Source organism: Engraulis encrasicolus, chromosome 11 (assembly GCF_034702125.1).
Source record: "Engraulis encrasicolus isolate BLACKSEA-1 chromosome 11, IST_EnEncr_1.0, whole genome shotgun sequence".
Taxonomy (NCBI): Eukaryota; Metazoa; Chordata; class Actinopteri; order Clupeiformes; family Engraulidae; genus Engraulis; species Engraulis encrasicolus.
The window spans coordinates 31,475,283-31,481,282 of record NC_085867.1 but is presented as its reverse complement, the minus strand read 5'-3'; positions in this window follow the sequence as shown (position 1 = coordinate 31,481,282).

The window sequence follows — 6,000 nt, the reverse complement described above, 5'->3', positions numbered from 1 at the left end:
ACATTATTCTTATGGAATCATAACACCCTACTGCATATTAGTTCTCATGATTATAATACTGCATTTTACATCACAAGGTCTCAATATACAAAAAGTTTATGCACTGTCAATTAAAATGGTGCGAATAGGATAAATATTTCGTCATTTTTTTGGACATTTTACTATGGCGAAATCATTAAAAATAGAACATTAAGTGTTGTTTGTTTGTCATTTATTTACCTCCTTTAGTAGCCTATGACGCACATAACAATTTCAAGTTGATACAGCGTGTATGTGGGGTCGCGGCACTTGTGTTATGATGGCCTAGTGGTGATCATCATGTTGTGAATGTTTCCCATTTTTGCTGCTGCTTACATTTCTAATATTTCATTTGAGAGGGGAAAAATGGCTTTCATGAGATGGCGATAGTACCGTAATCGCACACTTTGCTGTGATGGCCGTAAAGGAACATTTTCATGTAGGCGTTGTGTTTATACCCATTACACACACTGAGAAACGTCTGTCATTTCTCAGAAAAGCACTTGGGAAGTCTTCGAGCCGAAGAAGTGGCTTGACCTCACTCATTGTAAATTGTTTGTACAAAACCCCCTTGGCGTAGGTTAGCAGGATTCTTCGTTTGCGTCTTTTGGGACAACAAGGGAGTGACAGCGAAGACTTAGTCAGTCCACGACATGACAACACGTGTGGCATCACGATTGGTACTGAACCTGGCTGATGCAAATACAAGAAAAGTGTCTTGTCATCGTGACTACATTAGTACATGTATATGTATATATTTATTACAGTGTTACTATATGAAAAAAACACATTTTGTAAGTTTAGATGTTGTTACTGAATATATCTGATTGGAAAATAAAATATCCAACTGCAGTTACATGTATTTAAACAAAATAATTAGTAAAATAAAATCATACAGGGAAACACTTTGGCCACACAAGTTCACACATGGAGGGAAGACATGGAATTCCACCACCGTAACCACAGAGACAACTGTTACAATATTACATCAGAGTGCAACTGGTAAAATTATTGCCGTTTAGATAGAGTCTTCAGCAAAACACAGCATTAACTTCTAACCTTTTGTGTGTTTACTGTAGTCTACATGTATGAAATATCCATGTTGTGATTAACAGTGGGGCCAGAGCACAGGAAGCCACAAATAATTTCCCCCCCCAATAATTTTATGGTCATTCATTCATTCCCATGACTGTGACTATAACTTTCTTGACGTAGTCATTAACATTCACCTGAAATCAAAGTTTCATTTTAACTTGTTGATGGTTGGAAAATGGCATTTCCGTCAACTTCCTCCACGCTCTTAATATGGTCCTGTCCTAATATGGTCGGGTTTCTCATCCTGGTGGAATGTGACGGTTTTCAGTTCTCAAACACACACACACACACACACACACACACACACACACACACACACACACACACACACACACACACACACACACACACACACACACACACACACACACACACACACACACACACACACACACACACACACACACACACACACACACCTACGTCAACCATAAGTGCCCAAGTGGTTTTAGAAAGACGATTTGAGAAATGTTTGTGATACACTTTACTAAAAATAGATATGTAGTGACGAGTGGTGTTTGGCCACTCTTAGCATTCAATGAGCATGGGAAGATTTTAAGATAGTTACCAAATACGGTTGGGCAGGGCTGTTGACAGCTGTGGCTGGGCCCAGGACAAAGTAATCTGAAAGGGCCCCCACCTAATACATACGGTACTGTACAAGGTAATGAAGACTTAATTCTGGGCTTCCTCTGTCCTTGGCCCGGAACAACTAACCCATTTGATGTGTGTTTGTAGTTACCGGTAATATACATTTATTTAGGCCTATTATTTGCCTTTTATAATAAAATAACAAAAGTAAACAAACAGGTAATAACACATATGCATGCACACACACCCACCCACACACATACACACACACACACATAGCCTACACACACACACACTAGCAGCAACATAGAACATCACAGCTGTCCCCAATTACGTAATTGTAATAACTGACACATTACACTTAGATGCTTCTTACTGTAAGTTAACATTGTTTATTTGAGGCAGACAAGACGTTTTGATGCTGTGAGTTTTCCTTAGTGGCAATGAATATGTATCTGTATGTACGTATGTGTTAGGGCTTATATATTAAAGTGTCACATTGTATTTGATTGTATGTCAGGCCAACCGAGAACCGTGCCAGTGCCCGTTCCCGCACCTAATCTCAAACCGGCCGGCGTGTTCAAGCTGCAAATCTTAGCGTTTGCAAACCTGAAAGTTGGTTCGCAATGCGAACCAGAGAATACTTGACTTTTCTCCGTGAACCATGACAACAACGATGTCAGCAGGTTTATCTGGGTAACACACAGTCACGAGCAGAAAAGTTCAGAGCCCGGTATGAACGCTGATTGTTCAGAGGTAAGCACTTAAGTGCTAAATGTAACTAGTGCCGGCATGGGCCCCGACACCCTTCTGGTCGGCCTGAAAACAATATTTGTGTTGCTTTACACACACTGTATACACACACCCACTGTTATGGGTTTTCTCAGCACTCCCAGCACAGTCTTTAAACCTCAAAATGATAAATATACTGCTATTATATTTAGTCGTCAATAATAAACCAAGCCTTTTCATCACCCACACACACAAACTTTACTCTTGTTGCCAACAAACAGTAGTTCAGAAAAAGAGCATTGTCTTTGACATAATAACCTCCCTTGATGTTCATGGCTTCAGGCTGTGAACCCTAAATTCGTGCCGTGTGTTGCTGAATGGAAATCTACTCTCTGCAAATATGACATTATTTATAAGCGACATGTCAAGGGAATATTTCCAACCTATAATCTATGGCAGTGGAGTCATGCTTGAGACTTAGCATGTGTTCAGTGGTGCGTTTCTCGAAAGCGTAGTTGTTAGCCAGTTAGCAACTTGCTTAGTTGCCAATCGGAAATTGCATTACCAATCACAAAGTAGCTAATGTAGTTAGCAACTATGGTTTTGAGAAAGGCACCCCTGTATTGAAGATTGCAGCTAAGTTTTACTAAAAAAGGAATTTGGAAAAAAAAGTAAAGCGCGAATAAATAGCCTGATGGAAACATAAACCGATGAAGGAGTTGAGTTGCCATTGAGGGGCATTAGTCTGTTTATTTTTTATAATACTAAGGGGGGTGTCGGCAGGCTTTTGATGAGATCAAGGGGGTGTTGGAAGGCTTATGATGAGGTCAAGGGGGCGTTTGTTCAAAAAAAGGTGGGGAACCGCTGTACTATACCAAGACCAGAAAGCAGACAATGTACTTTGTTTTCCTGGTTCTGGAATTACTGTTACTTGCTCTACTCTCCATGACGCACCTGTTTTGTGTTCTACATTCATCAGGTGAAAGCGGGGATTCTCTAGCCTGGGAAATCCCGTGCTGTTCTGCACAATCGTTCCGATCTGAAAGACAGCATGGCAGCTGCCCTATAGCGAGGGAGTCTGAGCTAGGGAGCCAATCAGAGAGTGGGAAGGGGTGGAATGACTTGACAAGTGGAAGCTTGCGCTTTTTTAGTAGATACAACTGATATGATTGGCTACGAGCTACGCAACGCCCAATTAACGGCCATGAGCAATCGTCAGCTTCTTTCCCTCGGGAAATTGCATTGGTTGCCTCCAGACTATCTCAACTGTTTCCCACTGTCAAGTGGGAGTTTCACGTCCTAGCAAGGCCAGAACACTGGGCATTGAGAAAGAGCCAATGTGAGATAGTGTGGTGTTAATGAGGCAAGGGATTCTGTGGGGGTAGAATGCGAATGCGAATGCGAATGCGAATCGGCCCCCAGGAGTCAGTTTAGCACGTGCTTCAGCAGGTTCCGTGACACCGCACTGCTGTACTGAGTTAACACACTCTATTCTCTTCTGTGGCCCACACATTCCTCTGGCCATTGTGCTATTGTTCCTTCTTGGGAAAAAGGTATATTCCTGTATCTGTTGTGAGTGTGTGTTTTTGTGTGTTGTTAGTGAGTGGATGAGAGAGAGAGAGAGAGAGAGAGAGAGAGAGAGAGAGAGAGAGAGAGAGAGAGAGAGAGAGAGAGAGAGAGAGAGAGAGAGAGAGAGATTGTGTGTGTGTATGTGCATGTGCGTGTGTGTGTGTGTGTGTGTTTGCGCACGTGCGCGTGTGCGCGCGTGCGCGCCTGCGCGTGCGTGCATGTGTCTGTGTCTGTGTCTGTGTCTGTGTGCGTGCATAGCCACTGCCCTTTACCTGAGAAGAGGAGAAGGAGGAGAAGAAAAGAGGAGGGGCAAGAGTCAGGTGGGACTGGGCAGGTACAGTACCTCATGGAAGTGAACGGGTGGTGGTGGTGGGGCGGTCCGGCAGGCGGGCGGGCGGGCGCCTTGAAGTACAAGTCTTTGCCCATTCCTCAAGGTTCACAACGCCCACGAACGAAACTGTCAGATTATAAAAAAGAGGGAACTGCCTCTCTCAAGGATTACATTTTTGCAGGAACATGCCACTACTTGAAGAGGTTGGCTGGCTTTGGGCGTCACATGCATAGAAAGCAGCAAGGCAAGGCAAGGCAATTTTATTTCAGGTAGTTCATTTCATACGCATTTCAAAGTAAGAAAGTGCTAGGTAATTACATGACGTTTACACAACATCAAAACATCTGTTGCTGTGACAGCATAACATCTCATGCTGAAGTTGAATTTACTTTAGGATCAAATAGGATAAATCACTCCACACTGGTAGACACGTAGCTGTAGATTTGTTCATGTAGATTTGTTTCATGTTTTATTTCATGTGCTTTTATTTTATGTGCTTTTAGTTCACCAAAAAAATGACATGCAGCAAATCCCCTTAGTTTTTGAATTACTTATGACCGTGCATCACCAACACCAGGGCGTTGGTTGTGGTGGCCGTGCACATAGGACCCTTCATTCATTTTGACTTAACTTGACTTTCCCTCCATTTCCCAACCCTATGAGAACACAATGTAGATGTTATCAATAGCAGTGGTTTCCTCCTTCGGGACAGGCCTTGTCTTGCAGAAACCCACAAACCTGACGTCAAACTTCCTATCACGCTTTCACTGGGGTACGTACAGGGAGGCAGGCAGTGTTGCCAGATTGGGCGGGTGCCCGCCCAATTGGGCTACTTGGGACAAGCGTCTGCGGGTAAAGACGAGAAAAATGGGCCATTTGGCGGTTTTTTTTTTAGCCGTTTTGGGCCCATAGAAGTCAATGTAATTTGTTGAATTTGGGCGGAATTTAGCGCATTTTGGCGGTTTTTGAGAGCATTTTGGTCAGACACATCTGGCAACACTGGAGGCAGGCCCATCCTGCCCTCCTGCATGACTCAACACCTTGCTCAATTCCTCGTCACAATGTGCACGATTCATGGCATGGCATCGCCTGCAGGTGAACCTGAAAATGAACCTGCCAAACGGAAGGGGAAAAGTTCTGTTTTTAAAGACACCTATAGGTGTTGTAGGTGGGCTGGACAGGGAGGGAGGAGGGGGAGAGAGGGGAGGGTATTTCCTCAGAATGAGCCCAGCACATTAATTAATAAACACAACCAAAAACATTTCTCTTTTTTTATCTAGAATCTTTAAATGAAGAATATGATAGTGTTTTAGGCTACCGTGATATGGAATGCTAAAAATGTACATAAGGAAGAGTGAAAGTCATTGTAGTCATTAAGCAGCTGTTGCCCTGTTGGTCATAGATAGTTTGATGCATAGGGGGGTGCAGGCCAGGGTATTCTACCCCTGTTCTAAGACCCAGCACCCAGTACCCTAAAGACACAAAGACAGCAGGGATGGGATTTACAATGTAAAATCCAAAAGGCCTCACAGATAGTAAGGGAATTCGCCTGTTTACATAGCCTACTGTACCGTACAGTACCAAACACATAGCTTTGCCTTTGAAGGGAAATTGAGTAGAACAGGCTAATTGAGGGAGAATATCAGAGTGAAAAGCACAAGACA